The sequence below is a fragment of the Rattus norvegicus genome, chromosome 11 (genome assembly GCF_021556685.1).
Source record: "Rattus norvegicus strain SHRSP/BbbUtx chromosome 11, alternate assembly SHRSP_T2T, whole genome shotgun sequence".
In the NCBI taxonomy this organism is placed as follows: Eukaryota; Metazoa; Chordata; class Mammalia; order Rodentia; family Muridae; genus Rattus; species Rattus norvegicus.
This window is the reverse complement of record NC_141544.1, coordinates 16,249,646-16,267,630: the sequence shown is the minus strand read 5'-3', so window position 1 is coordinate 16,267,630 and position 17,985 is coordinate 16,249,646. Positions and strand designations below refer to the sequence as shown.

The window sequence follows — 17,985 nt, the reverse complement described above, 5'->3', positions numbered from 1 at the left end:
GACTGGCACATCAAACACTTGGTGGCAGGCCTGGAGACGGTTCACTGGCTTCTCAAATCTTACCTGTAGCCCTCCTTCAGCTCTTTCTCTGTGTGTAGAGTTAATAAAGTCTTATTCTGCTCGGAGCCTGGGGGAGGCTCCCTTCCGCATGCATGTTCCTTCAGGACTGACCACAGCTGAGTAGGCTCAGTGTAGCGGCAGATTGTTTGTAGCTCTGGCTCGCATACTGAGTGAGTTTATCTTTACAATCAGGCATACAGGAAATGTTAAAACTCCAGTGCATTTGAGGATTTTTAACTGGTATGCAGTCACCTCACTGGCTTGTTGGTGAAACAGAAAAAGAAACCGAAAGGAAAGGACAGGGGACTTAAAACACTTAGTACTTAATATACATCAAGTTTTTAAAGACCACTGAACCAGTGCTTAAAGGAAATATTATAGTTTGGATATATTTATCAGAAAGCTTGAGCGAGTTTTAAGCTGGGATTACAAGAAGCTAGTAAAGTAAACATAGAATGAAGAGATAGAAAAGGAGGGAAAAAAGGTGTGGGAGGAGGTTAAAAACAAAAGTAAGCAGTATAAATCAAACAGAAGAAGCAATGAAAGGTAAATAAACCCAAGGGGCAAAGGCGGAAATCAGCGAGGTAAAGTCGATTCTTTGGAGCGATAACAGAGACCTGCAAATACCGAAGCTGTTTCCTTGTTCAGAGCCCAAGACACTCTTGCATGGGTCACTAAAGGAACAGTACAAGTTTCTTTCGACATTGTTTCTGAAAGTGTGGCGCTGTGAAGACAGCTTACCTGTTCATCATTCAGATAAGAGTCAAGTAAAATGTGATGACATTTATTATAGAACGTTGTGAAGGAGCGGAAAAAAAGCCACGATCTAGAAACAATCGGTGTCTCTCTCAAACATGCTGCTCAGAAACAAAATTAGTGTAATATCACGTGGGAAAGTTAAAAATACAGGAGAGCAAGGAAACACTGAAGTTTTTACAGTTTTACAACATACTGTGGGGGGGGGGGTTAGCATAACAAATGCAAAAGAGAAGAGGATCTGAAAAAAATAAAATTGACCGAGGTGAAAACCAATCAAGACAAGGACCCCTGGATGGGAATAAGGCCATGACCACTCCAGGTACGATAGAGAAGGAAGTTTCTATTGCAGGTACCAGGGAAGAGAACAGTCGCGGCTCTGGACAAGTCCAGACTGAACGCGGCCAGCGTATGAGACCAGACCGTGGACCAGGGCAGCAGCTGGATGGAGGGACGTGGTGTAAGCAGACCAAAGAGGATCGGAGAGAGAAGAGGACATAGAAACCAAGAGAGTACAGGGCCCAAATGGCTGGCTTATATAGTAAAAGAGTAGTCTCTCGCCAGCAAGAAAACGTGCGGGGACATAAGAATCCTTGCTGCAGCTAAAACATTTATTGAAACTTAAGGAGAGGCCCCCACATGGCGCGGCTTATATACACCCTAGCGCAGCGCATCCACACCTGATTGGTTGCTTACCCATGATCTCATTAGGCACGCCCCGGAGTGGGCAAAGGCCTGGCACGAAGGCACTCTTGCACATGCGCACACAGTTAACTTCCTGAAAGGAAGTCGGCTGGCGCGGCGGAGGCCAGCGCCATCTTGTAACAGCAAAAGCTATCCTGGCCTTCCACGTGGGGCGCAGTGGAAGCCAGCGCCATCTTGTGGTGGTGAATGTTATAGCGGCTCTCTACAGGGAAACACTGACAAGTTAACCATAGGGTAGGGAAGTGCTGAGAAGAAAGCCTTTGGAACAGCTCCTTGCAATTCTGAGAAAGTCTTTTAGTTGGTAGGCAGCTTCAGTCTGTTTTAGTATGTTAACAGGCCCCTCAGTTAGCCATGTGCTCCCGGTTTCTTTGGGACCTCACAGGCTCTGCTGGTGATGGCTGAACGTTGGCAGCACACAGAGTAAGTCTATTTGCATCTGAGATTTTTATTTAAAATGTTACATCACTATTCATGATTAATTATTACATGACATGAAATTGTATTTCCAGTAAATGAATACCGGAATATAAGTTCTTTCATGGAACTTCATGGCTATATCTCCCTTGACAAGATTTAACATTTTTTTTGACAATTTTTTTTCCTTTACACTTTATTTTGCTTTCATTGAGAGAGGGGGGAAAAGCATTTTTCGTCTCGAAGGAATTTATTATCCATCTTAGAACATAACAGAATATTCTCAGTCCGGATGAGTAAGTGATGAAAAAACAATGTAAAAAGACTAACCACCAAGTCCTTATGTTTTGGATATGTCTTTGTCTTTTGTCAGTTTGGTTTGGTTTACTTTAGTTTTGGTTTTTGGGACAGGATCTCTACATGGTCCTGACTGTTGAGAATCTCACTACATAGACCAGGTTAGCCACCCACTCACAGAGCTACTCTTGCCTCTGCTCTGAGAGCTGAGACTGAAGGCCTGTGCCACCATGCACAGCTCTGACCTTGAGTTTTACCTTTTCTACTAGTTTTCTTAGATTTCCTAATTATCTACATTTACCCCCAATATCAAATATAAGTGTTTATATAGACAACATCAAAACAAAAACATAAAGAAGGAACTCAACAAAGCATAATATTCCCAAGTTCCATCAGAATCAATGTCATTATTTTAAAATCACTTTTCAGTTCATGTCTAAGCAGGAAGGCTGGAGTCTGGGGAGAACATGTGCTGGTGAAGTGCTTGTCTAGCATGTAAGAAGGCCTGGACTCCGTGCCAGGAGCACATGAAGTAAGCATAGTGACACACACCTGCAATTCCAGGACTGGGAGATGCGGGTGGGGGGTGGGGTGGTAGACATGAGAAACCAAACCTACTCCATCTTGGGACAACCTCCATCTTAAAGAAAAAGGAAAAAAGAAGGAGAAAAGCCTGAGAACTTGACCTGCAGCAGAACCCAAGCTGCATTCACATACCAGGAAGGAACCCACGGCTTGTCCTTGGTCAGAGTCACTCCCTAGCTACTTCCTAGACACAGTTAATCAAAGATTAGTCTGATTGTTTCAGATGTACTTTCAGATCTTTGTGATGGTCTTGCCTCAGAGCACTCACCTGTTAGCTTGTAGCCATTCTATTAGATATTTGGCAGGTGGGAAACCCCTTCTTTCAGCCCCTTATTTGTTCCTTGTCTCCTATAAAAACTTGTCTTGCAGAGGGTTCAAAACTGCTCTGTCTGTCTTCCCTTCCCTTCCCGTCCTGCTGTGTCAGGGTTGGGTTGGAGCACAGTCCAAGCCTGAGCTTGTAATAAAGAGACCCTAATTACATTGGAATTGTCTCCTTGGTGGTCTTTTGGGGTTCACAAACACTTCTTGGCACAACAGAGGCAAGAGAAAAGGAAGTTCACAGTCATCCTCAGCTACATACTGAATTCAAGGTTAGGTTGGACGTCATGGATACACACAAGGTCAACAAAATACTGAATTGTCTTAGCTGAACTAAAGCCTAGTTTTCAATTTCTGTTTTTTTTTTTTGTTGTTGTTTTGTTTTGTTTTGTTTTGTTTTGTTTTTGTTTTAAATTAATCTCCTTGAGAATAGGGATACATTCAGATATTCTTTTTGGGTTTTTTTTTGTTTTTTGTTTTTTTTTGTTTTTTTTTTTGGAGCTGGGAACTGAACCCAGGGCCTTGCGCTTGCTAGGCAAGCGTTCTACCACTGAGCCAAATCCCCAACCCCCACATTCAGATATTCTTAAGTTAGTATGTAAATGTTTACTTAATTCATAACTACAGTTAAGATCTTTAGGGATGACATCACTCCCTTCTGTTTGGATGCTTGTAGAATATAATGATTGAATTAGTCACATACTTTCTACTTCTCTGACACTGGTGACAAGGCAGGGAGGCTGAGTGCTATTCCTACTTTATCCTGAAATTAATCCCAGTTTTTTTTTAAAGATTAATTTATTTTATTTATACAAGTACACCAAAGCTGTCTTCAGACACACCAGAAAAGGGCATCAGATCCCATTACAGATGGTTGTGAGCCACCATGTGGTTGCTGGGAATTGAACTCAGGACCTCTGGAAGAGCAATCAGTGCTCTTAACCACTGAGCAATCTCTCTAGCTCTAATCCCAGTTTTTAATGAAAATGAGGACATGAATGGTCCTAGGTATCATTGAAGAGAATTATAAATGGGGTGGGGGGAACTGCCAGAGATATCTGGAAGGTTCCATTTTGAGCTACTCCATGGGGCCATGGAGTAAGAGAGAAACAGCAGAGGAGATAGGCAAGAGAACCAGAGGAGGTCATAGGACCCAAGAGAGCACATCCCTCAAATGTCTGAATTTGCTGGGGGAAGGGAAGTTCAGGGGCTGGATAGTTTTAGGGTAGGGGGCAGGTTTTGTCATCCAAGATGACTCTAAAACAATTACTTTTGAGTAGAGACCGAGGAAGCCTAGAAGCTAGCATAGCTTGACCCTAATATGCTAACAGGTACTACAGGCATAGGTTAATAGAAGAGCCATATGCCTCTTTTGCCAAATATAAGGAGAATTACTCTAAGAACTTTGTTTTGTTTTGTTTGAGACAGAGTTTCTCCATAAATTCCTACTGTCCTGGAATTCTGTAAACAGGGATGGCCTCAAACTCAGAGCTCCACCTGCCTCTGCCTACCAAGTGCTGGGATTAAAGTTGTGTACCACCACTGACTGTCTTGGAACTATCGGGTGGCTCTTATCTCTGACTTGTTCTCGAAACTCCTCCTCCTATTCTTCACTTGGTCTGCACTTCAATTATTGTTTGGGATTAAAGGTGTACTACTTGTACTTATGAGAAATAGGCAGGTAATTGTTTTAAAAAGACCCTTAGGTGAATCAACATTGAATAGTTGGGACAACACTGATAGTTTTTTTTTTCTATTTACTAATAGCAAACTGGAAATAGGATCAGGTAGTCATGAGTACAATGAAGAGACAATCTAATCATTCTGGGGCCCCATGGAACTATTAACAGCCAGCTCAACCATGAACAACTTAAACCTTCTTAATGTATACCAGCTCAGTGTTCAGAGCATTTAGGACACAGCTTTAAACTTTATCCTGGTGATTGAAAAGCCACTAAACTCTAAGTGTATGTTTCTTCTATCTCTGTGTCCAATATCATAGGATTGTTGCATGAATAAAACATAAATAGGGCTGGAGAGATGGCTCAGTGGTTAAGAGCACTGACTGCTCTTCCAGAGGTCCTGAGTTCAAATCCCAGTGACTACATGGTGGCTCATAACCATCTGTAATGAGGTCTGATGCCCTCTTCTGGTGTGTCTGAAGACAGCTACAGTGTACTCATATATAATAAATAAATAAATCTTTGGGGCTGGGGATTTAGCTCAGTGGTAGAGCGCTTACCTAGGAAGCGCAAGGCCCTGGGTTCGGTCCCCAGCTCCGAAAAAAAGAAAAAAAAAAAAGAACCAAAAAAAACCCCATAAATAATTAAATAATTAAAACCCTAAAATCCATATACCACTTTTAGTTATTTACTTCTATTCATTTCAGTGGAATTCCTATAATTTAAATCAATTTCAAGTAAGTGTGCTAGTTTTATGGGAAAATAGAACCTAATTAACTATCCTGTATAATTGTCTCTAAAATATAATGAAAACACTTAATCTATGTTCTTAAAACTATTTAAATTTATTCATTTCTATTTGGAAATTTTAAAAAGGTGTATACTAAGGGTGTGTTTTCATTCTGGCTAGATCATACAGACCTAGAAGTTCTTTGGATGTGATCCCTGGCCGAGATGCCACGATGCTGGATTAAAACTCCTCAACAAAATCTATTGGGTCACACACACACACACACACACACACACACACACACACACAAAGACAAGCAGAAGAACGATTGGTTAAAAGAACATAGGGGGGTCGGAAAAAGATGGATATAAAGGGTGAATATGATCATAATGTATTACATAATAGATGTAAATGCTGTAATGGTCACAACTACAATGTATAGTATATTAAATTAAAATGTGCTGGTAAATAATATTTGAAAAATTATGTGAGCTTCTAAAAAATTATGTGGTCTTTTAGAAATTTCATGGTCTTTAAAAATACTGCTAAATGATACATTTGTATTGCAAACTTGTATAATTTCATGTAGCTGTTACTTACTTCACACCTTTGCATGAATAACAGGCCAGGCATGATCACAGTGTATGATTTTTTAAAAGGTCTTTCATTGAACTATTTTTGGAGCAGTACCAGCATGGCTTAGAAAGAGGGAGTAGGGCCTTGGTGACAGTGCACTTGAGGCTGAGAGCTTGGATTCCTGTGTTCCTTATCTTCGTCGGAATGTTTCACATCTTGGCTGTTAGAAGCCTCCTGTCCGGTATTCCTTCTGAGGTCAAATGTATCCTTGAGGGTGGAGACCAGCTGACTTTTAGGGCAGGAAGACTGCAGATTGCAGAGCTAATAGAAATGCACACAGGGAGGGTGTGGCTTACCCCTTAGGCTGCTGCAGACTTCCCTGAAACTAGTTTCACTTTCAGCCTAATCGTCTGGTTTGACAGTGTCTTGGCAGGAGTACACAATTTTCCCTTTCACCATCCTTAACAAAGAACAAGCATTTTCCACCAAGCCCCTTGTAACATACCCAGCTAGCAAAGGCTCTTGCTAACTCGTATTTACTTGCTTGGGCTGGGGACCAAGCCATAATTAACAATGCTGTAATTAACAATGCCAGTCTCCTTATCATAGTCTCACTGGGACACCGCATGGACTCGCCTGCTGAAATGATGTGCAGTAACTTTCCTAGACTTATGCTCTGTGTGTCCCCAGCATGGTGTGCGCATGATGCCTCAGTGCTTCCGGTGTGGAGCCCTCTGGTTTTACCTATCTGATTGAGGACTCTGGGGCCCACAGGACAGAAGCTGCCACTTAGCCAGCAAAATCCTCAATACCTAGCTGAAATAAGACAGTCACTCAGTATACGATCAGCAAGAAAAACAGACTGAGACTTGAACCAGAAAGAAATTTGTTCTAATGGACAATTGTCCCATCCAAGTAGCACAGTTATCACTTTGTGGCCCATGCATTTTATGTATATATTAACTCACCTTAAAAATAAACATGAATAGTTTTTAAAGTCAGTTTAAGTAGCTTCCATCAGGTGAAACAAGGGCAGTATAAATATAAACTTAAGTCTTCCAGACTCCCCTAGGTCTTTTATCTAAATTCAGCAAGCATAAAATATACATAAAATTCCACTGCTTCTCAACATAGTCTCGAGCACGGAAGGAAGCTAGCTGATATGCTGAGACGAAATTGCCTGCTTACAATAAGAAGGTGTTGGTCTCACTCACCCTGGGTTGGGTTCCCATCCAACCAACCTGAAGAAATTCAAACTTTCTCACTGGTGTTTAGATACCCCCACCCACCCCCATCCCCCAAAAGAGAAAGAACAAGAAGATGTAACATCTGCATAGTTCTTATAGATACAACACTTGGAAAGTTTTGAAAACAAAAACTGAAGCAATGGACTTCCTAGGAGTCCAGTAGCATCTTGTAGCATCTCACTCACTCGTGCCCTCATCCCTCCCAGACACAACCCAATTAAGCAAGCATTTTGGGGTTTTGTTGTTGTTGTTGTTGTTGTTGTTTTGTTTTGTTTTGTTTGTTTTGTTTTGTGTTTTGAGGCAGACTTTACTGAGCTTGACCTCTTGGCTATGTTCCTCTCTGCCTGCTGATAAAACAGTGGTCCTCAGTCTTCCTAGTGCTGCAACCCTTTAATACCCTCATGTTGGGCTGACCCATAAAATTACATTCATTGCTACTTTATAACTGTAATTTTGCTACTATTATGAATCAGAATGTAAATATTTGGGGGTGGGATATCACATTCATTTAGCCACTCAGCAGAACAGAAGTGCTGCTTTCTCCCTCCATAGCCTATGACCTCCTAGCACAGGCTTTTGAATAACTGTACAGAGAGTGAGGGGGGTGGGGTAGCAACATTACATCCACAGTCATGAAGTGGACACAGAAATGCTTGTGCTCACTTAACATCCTCTGTTTGTTTTTTTTTTCTTTTTCTTTTTGATACCTTATGTCTTACATTTGAAATGTTATCCCCTTTCCCCTTTTCCCCCTCCCACCCCGCCTTCCCCTGCTTCTAAGAGGATGCTCCCCCTCCCACCCACCTACTGCCACATTACCACCATGGCTTTCCCCTACACTGGGGAAAAGAACCTTCACAGGATCAAGGGCTTCTCTCTGCCTATTCATGCCAGAAAATGCCATCCTCTGCTACATATGAGGTTGGAGACATGGGTCCCCCTATGTGTACTCCTTGGTTAGTGGTTTAGTCCCTGAGAGCTCTGGGTGGGGTCTGGTTGGTTGATATTGTTGTTCTTCCTATGGGGTTGCAAACCCTTTCAGCTACTGGTCTGCTGTATATGGCTTTTACTATGTTTAGGTATGGGCCTTGAATTCCTGATCTTTCCAAGACTTTTATCATGAAGAGATGTTGAATTTTGTCAAATGCTAATGAGAGGATCATGTGGGTTTTTTCCTTTGAATTTGTTTATATAGTGGATTACATTGATGGATTTCCATATATTTAACCATCCCTACATCCCTGGGATGAAGCCTACTTGACCATGATGGATGATCATTTTAATGTATTCTTAGATTTGGTTTGTGAGAATTTTATTGAGTAATTTTACATCTATATTCTTATGGGAAATTGGTCTGAGGTTGTCTTTCTTTGTAGGGTCCTTGTGTGGTTTAGGTATAAGTGTAATTGTATCTTTAAAGAATGAATTGGGTAGAATTTCTTCTGTTTCTATTTTGTGGAATAGTTTGGATAGTAGTGGTATTAGGTCTTCTTTGAAAGTCTGATAGAATTTGGCACAAAACCCATCTGGCCATTGGCTTCTTTTGGTTGGGGGATGTTTAATGACTGCTTCTATTTCTTTAGGGGTTTTGGGACTGTTTAGATGGTTTATCTGATTCTGATTTAACTTTGGTACCTGATATCTGTCTAGAAAATTGTTTGTTTCCTTCACATTGTCCAGTTTTGTTAAGTATAGGCTTTTGTAGTAGGATCTGATAATTTTTTTTAATTTCCTGTTTCTGTTGTTATATCTCCCTTTATATTTCTGATTTTGTTAATTTAGATACTGTCACTGTGCCCTCTGGTTAGTCTGGCTAACTTGCTGATTTTCTCAAAGAACCAGCTTCTTGTTTTGTAGATTCTTTGTGTAGTTCTTTTTGTTTCTACTTGGTTGATTTCAGTCCTGAGTTTGATTATTTCCTGCTGTTTACTCCCCTTGAGTGTATTTGCATCTTTTTGTTCTAGAGCTGTCAAGTGTGTTGTCAAGCTGCTGATGTATGGTCTCTCCTGTTTCTTTTGGAGCCACTTGGAGCTATGAATTTTCTTCTTAGCACTGCTTTCATTGTGTACCATAAGTTTGGGTATATTTTATCTTCATTTTTACAAAATTCTAAAAAGACTTTAATTCCTTTCTTTATTTCTTCTTTGATAAAGTTATCATTGAATTGAGTGTTGTTCAGCTTCCGTGTGTATGTGGGTTTTCTGTTGTTTTTGTGGTTAATGAAGACCAGCCTTAGTCTGTGGTGATCCGATAGGATGCCTGGGATTATTTCAATCTTACTGTATCTGTTGAGGCCTGTTTTGTGACTGATTATATGGTCAGTTTTGGAGAAGGTACCATGAGTTACTGAGAAGAAGTTATATTCCTTTGCTTTAGGATGAAATGCTCTATAGATATCTGTTAAATCCATTTTGTTCGTAGCTTCTGTTATTTTCACTGTGCCTCTGTTTAGTTTCTATTTGAATGATCTGTCTATTGATGGGAATGGGGTGTTGAAGTCTCCTACTATTATTGTGTGTGGTCCAATGTGTGCTTTCAGCTTTAGTAAAGTTTCTTTTATGAATGCAGGTGCCTTTGTATTTGGAACATAGATGCTGAGAATTGAGAAAAAGATTTTTTCCTTTGATTAGTAAGAAGTGTCCTTATCTTTTTTGATGACTTTTGGTTGAAAGTTGATTTTATTTAATATTAGAATGGCTATGCCAGCTTTTTTCTTGGGACCATTTGCTTGGAAAATTATTTTCCAGACTTTTACTCTGAGGTATGTCTGTCTTTATCACTGTATGCAGCAACATGATGAGTCCTGTTTACCTATCCAGTCTGTTAGTCTATGTCTTTTTATTGGGGAATTGAGTCTATAAATGTTAAGAGGTAGTAAAGAATAGTGTTTGTTTTTTCTTTTTCTTTTTGTTCTTAGAGTTTGAATTATGTTTGTGTGGTTATCTTCTTTTGGGTTTGTTAAAAAAAGATTAATTTCTTGCTTTTTTTCTAGGGTGTAGTTTCCCTCCCTGTATTAGAGTTTTCTGTTTATTATTCTTTGTAGGGCTGGATTTGTGAAAAGATATTGTAGAGGGCCGCAATACGTTCGCCACAACTAGATGGCGCTGTCTTCCACTGCGCCCCACGTGGTAGGTCAGGATAGACTCCGCCATTACAAGATGGTGCCAACCTTCGCCGGGAGAGCCAGCCCCCCTTTCAGGTAGTTAACTGTGCGCATGTGCAAGAGTGCCTTCGTGCCAGGTCTTTACCCACTCCGGGGCGTGCCTTATGAGATCATGGGTAACAACCAATCAGGTGTGGGTGCGCTGCACGAGTGTTTTGTAAGCGCCCCATGTTGGCGCGGCATGGCTTTTCCTCTTCTAAGATTAATAAAGTGGTCACAGTAAGGATTTCTAATGTCCGCGTGCTCCTTGCCGGCGAAAAGTCGCGCGCGGGACATTTGGTGCCGAAACCCGGGACACAGAAAGCTACAACATCGCCGGTGCCAAGAGGAAGCCTCCGTTTCACGGAAGAAATCCAGAAGCTGTGGAATGCAGGTAAAAAACTCTGAGAGACAATGTTTAGCCCTGATCTGCTCCAGCTCAGTCCCCGGCCAGACGCGGCAGGTGCCGCTATGGTTGCTCTGGCAACCTTCGAGTTGTTTCTATTGACCTTTGAGTTTCTAGCTACCGCCAAACGGCGTCAGAGGTCGCGTGGGAACTGCCCAGCTATAACAGCAAAGCGGAGAGTGTTGGGGGAAGGGCGAGGCAACAAAGAGTCAGAAACAGAGGATAGTGAAAAGTTGCAACGAGAAAAGGATCCTGATCGATCTCAAGCACCAGGCCCCCCTGCGGTCTTACCACCGCCAGAGGTGAAAGATTGGGGAAAGAACGCCCCGGGTGAGAAGGGAGGAGGTAAAAGGAACACAGTATTTTGGGAGAAAAACTTTGTCTTAGTGCTTATGAAAGGTGTAATTAAGCTCCCGCGCCGGCTCTGGGGACGCCGCGGCGTCCAGGCGCTGACGAGACAGCTTTACAGAGTCATACTGATCAGATTTGATAGAGGCAGACCGCATGAAAATTTATTCAGGAGAATCAAACAAAAGGACATCTCAGTGCCCGTGCACAGCCTGATAGAGTTAATGTAATTGGGTTGTGAGTAAAAAACTCAGGACTGTGTTTTACTTCCATACCATTGGCGAATGTCGATCGTACTGCTCAGATAATATCTCTCAGTATCTTACAGAAATTGGGTTTCAACACGTTGGTGGACCAGTCCAAGAATTGAGACAATCCATCGCCCATATCAGCTCCACTCGAGTGGATAGTCGCCGTGAACACCATCTGGCTTTTTCCCCTCTTTGTCTATTGTTTGTCTCTGGTGCACCAGGATGTCCCCATGTCTGTCAGTGTATGTCTGTGGTTTTTGTTTCTCGTTGTCTAAAAGTTTTATGTTTCATGTTCAAAAGAAAAAATGGTAAAAACTTTATCTGCTGGTCGTGCACACCTTGACTTGGTTTTAACTCGTTTCAAAAAGGAACAAATGAATAAAAAAGTTTCAATCAAGTTTTTAAAGCCCTGTGCCTGGAGCCAGGTGTCTAGATTAGCTGGAGAAGCTGACCAGAAGCTAAGCGTCTACACGAGCTGATCTTAAAAGCGCCAATAGCTTCTTCATACAAGAGTTGATAGCTGTTTCTCTTAAAAAAAAAATCCCTGACTTATTACTTGACTCAACAGGTGACAAGATGCTTCTCTTAAAATCATAAGTAAAAGAGTAAAAATGATGTTTGGTCTATATATTAAAGATAGGTGTAGCCACTTCAATTTTGTTTCTCATTGGTTTTAAATGTATAAATATGCTCTACTTGCCTTGGTTATGGACTATTGGCTTTCAAGTTATTAGATATGGTTAAAAAGGTATAATATTGGTAACAGAAAGTTAATATAAAGCTGATAATCTGGATGGAGTCATTCTAGATAGCGTGTGACATGAGCCAACCCAGGGAAACAGGTCTAAATTGAGGTAATATTTTTATGGAACTCTTATCCTAAAAACCAGGCTTCTAAAAGAATTTAGGACATTGTCCCTTGTTGAGGTATTGGAGACCACACCATTGTGCGTCCAAATGTAAGAATTGACAGTCAAACTTTGTAACATAATAGATAGACCTGGGGTGCCTTGGAGACTAGATTGTTTGTTGGAGGTTGAGTTTTGCTTTCCAAAGTTGTGGCTTGCCCTGAAGTTATCTGTATTCTAATGCTAATTTCCACTGCCCGGAGAACAGCTGCCTAGTCACATACTCAGAACTCAGGTGACCTCATGGCTGTATTCTGGTGTTACAAAGAGAACTTAAAGATTGTGGTTTAGGATTGCCAGTGTTACATTGACTAACTCAAACTTATTTTTAATTAAGGAAAAATCAAACAGGTAGAGATTGTTACAGGATTTATAAGGATTGATGAGGTTTTAGAACTTGTGAGAGCATTACAGCCAGTTTCCTTACTCCAACTGCCATTTCAAGACAGATTTAGAGGATTGATTTTATACAATTTGTTTTCATCATGACAATTGTGAGTTTTCATTTCGAGAGCTTGCTTATAGTTTTAGAGAGCCCATAAAGTGATATCATTAAGAATGGCTAACAGCCTTATATTATATAATTTTGTTGCTTCTTCAGTGTAAGAAGTTAGAACTTAAATCTTTCAATGTATATGGAAAATTTTTACTACAAACTTTGCTCTCAAAATGAGCTTTAATATTTGGGGAGTAGCTGTTACACTACTCCAGATAAGAATATTTAAAGCTAATTTTAAGCTTCTAAAGATATGTTAATTGGCTAAGTACCTCACCTTACCAGAGGACTTAGGTCTTTGTTATACACATTGGAGATAAAGCTTCAGTTGTGTTAATACAGAACTGAAGACTAGAGTCATAGAAGTATTTTAAAGAAGAAACCTGGTAAAACATATCTTATTCCAAACAACAGTTAATTGGTTACTACTAAATACTGATATTTGGCCTATTACATATACAAATTTTTCAGACAAAATTGATAATTTTACTCTTTACATGATTTTGTACTTTCTATATATTTGTACACACAACCCATAGGAAATGCGCTTACTGTATTTATAGGTGGTTCATCTAATGAAAAGGCTACAGGTATGATTGGATCACTTGTTTATTCTCTTGAGTTTCTATTGCTTCAACACAGATTATTAAATTCCATGCTTTAGCCACTGTTTTTAATATGTTAAAAAATCAAGCTTTCTATTCATATACTGATAGCCAATGTGTGGCTTGTGGTTTACAATTGATTTCAATTACTTAATGCTTTATTAGAGACAAGTTTTCTACATGAAATCAGTGAGTGATTTCAGTGTAAATGTCTGACAACTCACTGTCCCTTCAGTGCTCTGGCTCAGACAACTAAACAAAACCATAGACCCAGCTCTTTAAAAATGGTAATAGAGTTGATAACACACCCTCACGAAAAGAGGAAGACTCCATTTGTATACTTTCAACTCCCAGCTTCACCCTGCCAGCTCAGGGATTTCTAGTAAGACTGAATCTGGACAATATTTACAAGATTTGACATTTCTAATTAATGCTTATGTTTAGGTAAATAAAGTTTGTGAGGTGCTAGAGAAATGGCTAATGGTTAAGAGCACTAAATACTGTTCCTTTATAGGACATTTAAGAACTCAAACTGGATTGCCTGGGCTCTTTACAAGAGAGGACAAGATTCCAGACAGATTATAGGCCTTACATAAGAACAATTAGTAAAAAAAAAATCTCATTCTTTATATATCCAATACAATTATGCTAGAGACAATAATTTGGTATACAAGTCAATTTATAAATACAAGTGCTCAGTGTCCTCAACTTAATCCTCGAGGACTTACCTTAATAAATAATATCTTTACTATATCTTAATAATTAAAAAGGGGGAGTTATCCCTGTATGCTAAATAATGCTCCTTTTATTTCAATTTTAAAAAATTTGGATGCCAAAGTTTATGGCACCCTACAACTAGGCATACTTCTGCCTAGGTGAAATAGAGAGATCCACTTATTGACATGTTCCTGTCCAGATATTTTATATGGGGAAGAGGGGATGTTTGTGTTTTTTCTACAGGATGCTACAAGAGTGTGCCAGCTGCCTGAGTGGTTGCTGAGACTTGCTGATCCTGGTTATTCAGCTCTCCTGGTTCGGGTCCCTGGAGTCATTCCTCTGCCCTGAGAGGAAGATAGAAGGTTCCCCTTCATCCTTTGTCATCACAGAGATTTTGCCGTTGCTGCAGTCAGTGTTACCGCTGCGTATGTTCCCGTCCCATTGTGGCCTACGCTCAGACTCTGTACACTGCTGCTTCCTGGAGAAGACTGGACTCCAGCTGTTACCCCTGTCCTTTCATTTCCCTGGTGACTCTTGCTGCCTTAACTGGTAACTGGTGTTGTCATTTTACAGACTGTAGCTTCACAGAAAGCTACCTGTGTAAAGCTACAGTGACTGGAGAACTCTGTCCTGGTTATACAGATCTCAGAAATGATTCCATTGTCTGCTGGTTGTTTCAGAGAAGAATGACTGATCCTGAACTGTCCTGGAAAAGACCTTGACACTTTCGCTGCTATTGTAGCAGCCATTACTGCTGCAGACGTTGTGTCTGCAATGTCTGGAGTTATCCTCCCCCAATCTATTGTTAGACAAGTACAGTGGGTGAACTTTCTAGAGTAGTTACTAACAATTGGGAATTCTAAATTTTATTATAAGAGCAGCTTGACTACGGTCCTTGGTGGTAACAGCTGAGGAGGACCATATGAGGTGCCCACTACTTATCGGGAGTGGCTCTGTTTGATGCAGCCCTATGCTGTGGATCAGTATTCATACCATGGTTGGTTTACAAACTCAGATCTCAACAGTAACGTGACAAGGCCGTTATCACTCAAGCACTTGTGGCCATTGTACAAAGGGCCTCACCTGGAAATTGGTTATCTTGTTCAGGATTTACTCTGTATCTGAGTTCTCTGCTCCTGCACCCCATGGATCTGTGGATCCATTGCACTGGGATTGAGAGAGACTCAGTGTTCCTTTGATCAGCCCTTGCACATCGCTGAGGTTTCCTCATTGCACGCGATAGGGTGATCATTTCTGCTATAAAATTATATAAATTATAAGGGTGAGATGTAGAGGGCCGCAATACGTTCGCCACCACTAGATGGCGCTGTCTTCCACTGCGCCCCACGTGGTAGGTCAGGATAGACTCCGCCATTACAAGATGGCGCCAACCTTCGCTGGGCCAGCCGGCCCCCCTTTCAGGTAGTTAACTGTACGCATGTGCAAGAGTGCCTTCGTGCCAGGTCTTTGCCCACTCCGGGGCGTGCCTTATGAGATCATGGGTAACAACCAATCAGGTGTGGGTGCGCTGCACGAGGGTTTTATAAGCGCCCCATGTTGGCGCGGCGTGGCTTTTCCTCTTCTAAGATTAATAAAGTGGTCACAGTAAGGATTTCTAATGTCCGCGTGCTCCTTGCCGGCGAAAAGTCGCACGCGGGACAAGATATTGTGCAAATTTGGTTTTGTCATGGAATATCTTGGTTTCTCCATCTATGTTAATTGGCGGTTTTGTTGGATATAGTACCCTGGACTGGCATTTGTGTTCTCTTAGTGTCTATATGACATCTGCCCAGGATCTCACCTGGCTTTCAAGTCTCTGGTGAGAAATCTGGTGTAACTCTGATAAGTCTGCCTTTATATGTTACTTGACCTTTTTCCCTTACTGCTTTTACTATTCTTTTTTTGTTTTGTGTATCTGGTGTTTTGGCTATTATGTGGCAGGAGGAGTTTCTTTTCTGTTTTACTCTATTTGGAGTTCTGTAGGCTTCTTTTGCATTCATGGGCATTTTTGTCTTTAGATTAGGGAAATTTTCTTCTATAATTTTGTTGAAGGTATTTACTGACCCTTTAATTTGCAAATCTTTAAACTCTTCTATATCTATTATCCTAAGGTTTGGTCTTCTTATAGTGTCCTGGATTTTTTGGATGTTTTGGGTTAGGAGCTTTTTTGCATTTTGCATTTTCTTTGACTGTTGTGTCAATGTTTTCTGTGTTATCTTCTGCCCCTGAGATTCTCTCTTCTATCTCTTGCATTCTGTTGGTGATGCTTGCATCAATGTCTTCTGATCTCTTTCCTAGGTTTTCTATCTTCAGGGTTGTCTCTACTTGTGATTTCTTTATTGTTTTTAATTTCCATTAAAAACCATTCTTGGATGGTTTTGCTCAATTCCTTCACCTATTTGGCTGTGTTTTCCTGTTTTAAGGGATTTTTTGTGCTTCCTCTTTAAGGGATTCTACTTGTTTATCTGTGTTGTCCTGTATTTCTTTAAGGGAGTTACTTATGTTCTTCTTAAAGTCCTCTATCATCATTGTGAGATGTGATTTTAAATCCCAATCTTTCTTTTCCAGAGTGTTGAGGTATCCAGGACTTCCTGTGATGGGAGAACTGGTTCTGATGTTACCAAGGAGCCTTGGTTTCTGTTGCTTAGGTTCTTGTGCTTACCTCTCACCATGTAGATATGGCAGGTGTTAGTTGGCCTTGCTGTCTCTGACTGCAGTTTGTCTCTCTGGTGAGCCTGTGATCTTAGGAGTAAGAGCATTCCTGGGAGACCAGTTCTCTCTGGGCAAGATCCAAGCATGGAGGACCTGTTTTACTTTTTTATTCAGTCTAAGACCTTAAGCAAATGAGATAATATCTCTCACATTGAGGGTGGTCATTATTCCTCAGTTAAAACTCTCTGGAAACATCATCACAGATAAACCCAGAAGTGGGCCTTCTAGGCCCAAATCTAGTCAACTGGACAACAGAGATCATCCATCACATATATATTTGGACTTATTCTGACTATTCCTATACTGTCTTTGCACTGGTTTCTTGATTTATTTCTTTATTGATTTGTCTGCTCTATTGAATTTTCTCTCTGGGCTTTCTGTTAATCAATGTTATGAGAAGTTCTGCGCCAACTCAGTGAGTTTTGTTGTTCCTTTTCATATGTAACTTTGTTTGATAGAAATATTTAATAGTTAACTGTAGCTGCATAATAGGCTTATAATTTTTTTGGAAAATCAGAGTACATTTTAGGCTTTACTTCCTTTTGAATTTTCCCAATTATCTCATCCTAATCTGTAAAATAATGGTACCATCAAGAATTTTAATCAATGTATACCATCTGTATTTAAAATTAAAATGCACATTTATATGCTGTTCTTTCTTGTATACTTAGTTTTCTTTTTTTCTAACCATCTGAGATGATTCTAAGTAATCTTTTTACAAAAAAATTTATTATGTTTTAGTTATATATTTTTTGTGGTTTTGTGCATGTGTATGCGGAGTCTGAAGAGGTCAGAAGAAGGTGTGGGATATCCTAGAGTTGGTGTCACATATGGCTGTGATCTACAGGATGAGGGCACTGAGAACCAAATTTGAGTCCTCTGGAAAGCATTGTCTTACTCAGAAATGTTTTTGTAGGTGATAATTCTGGAGACTTTGCAAACCAGAATAATTTTTATTTTGGTCTTGCACATGCATTCTAGTTTCAGTAAGTGTACCCATGTCGTCTTAAACTAACAGATCCTCAGAGTT

The 17,985-nt window shown here is 40.4% G+C and overlaps 1 long non-coding RNA gene across 1 annotated transcript in view; it reads right to left on the bottom strand.

The window, feature by feature from the left end:
- The window catches only part of LOC148002463 (LINE-1 retrotransposable element ORF1 protein-like), an 80,025-nt gene extending 79,672 nt beyond the window's left edge, over nucleotides 1-353 (bottom strand). Inside the window, exon 1 of the long non-coding RNA XR_015632880.1 lies at nucleotides 64-353. This is a non-coding gene — a long non-coding RNA (LINE-1 retrotransposable element ORF1 protein-like). The remainder of the gene's footprint in view (nucleotides 1-63) is intronic.
- Between the last annotated feature and the right edge of the window lie 17,632 nt (nucleotides 354-17,985).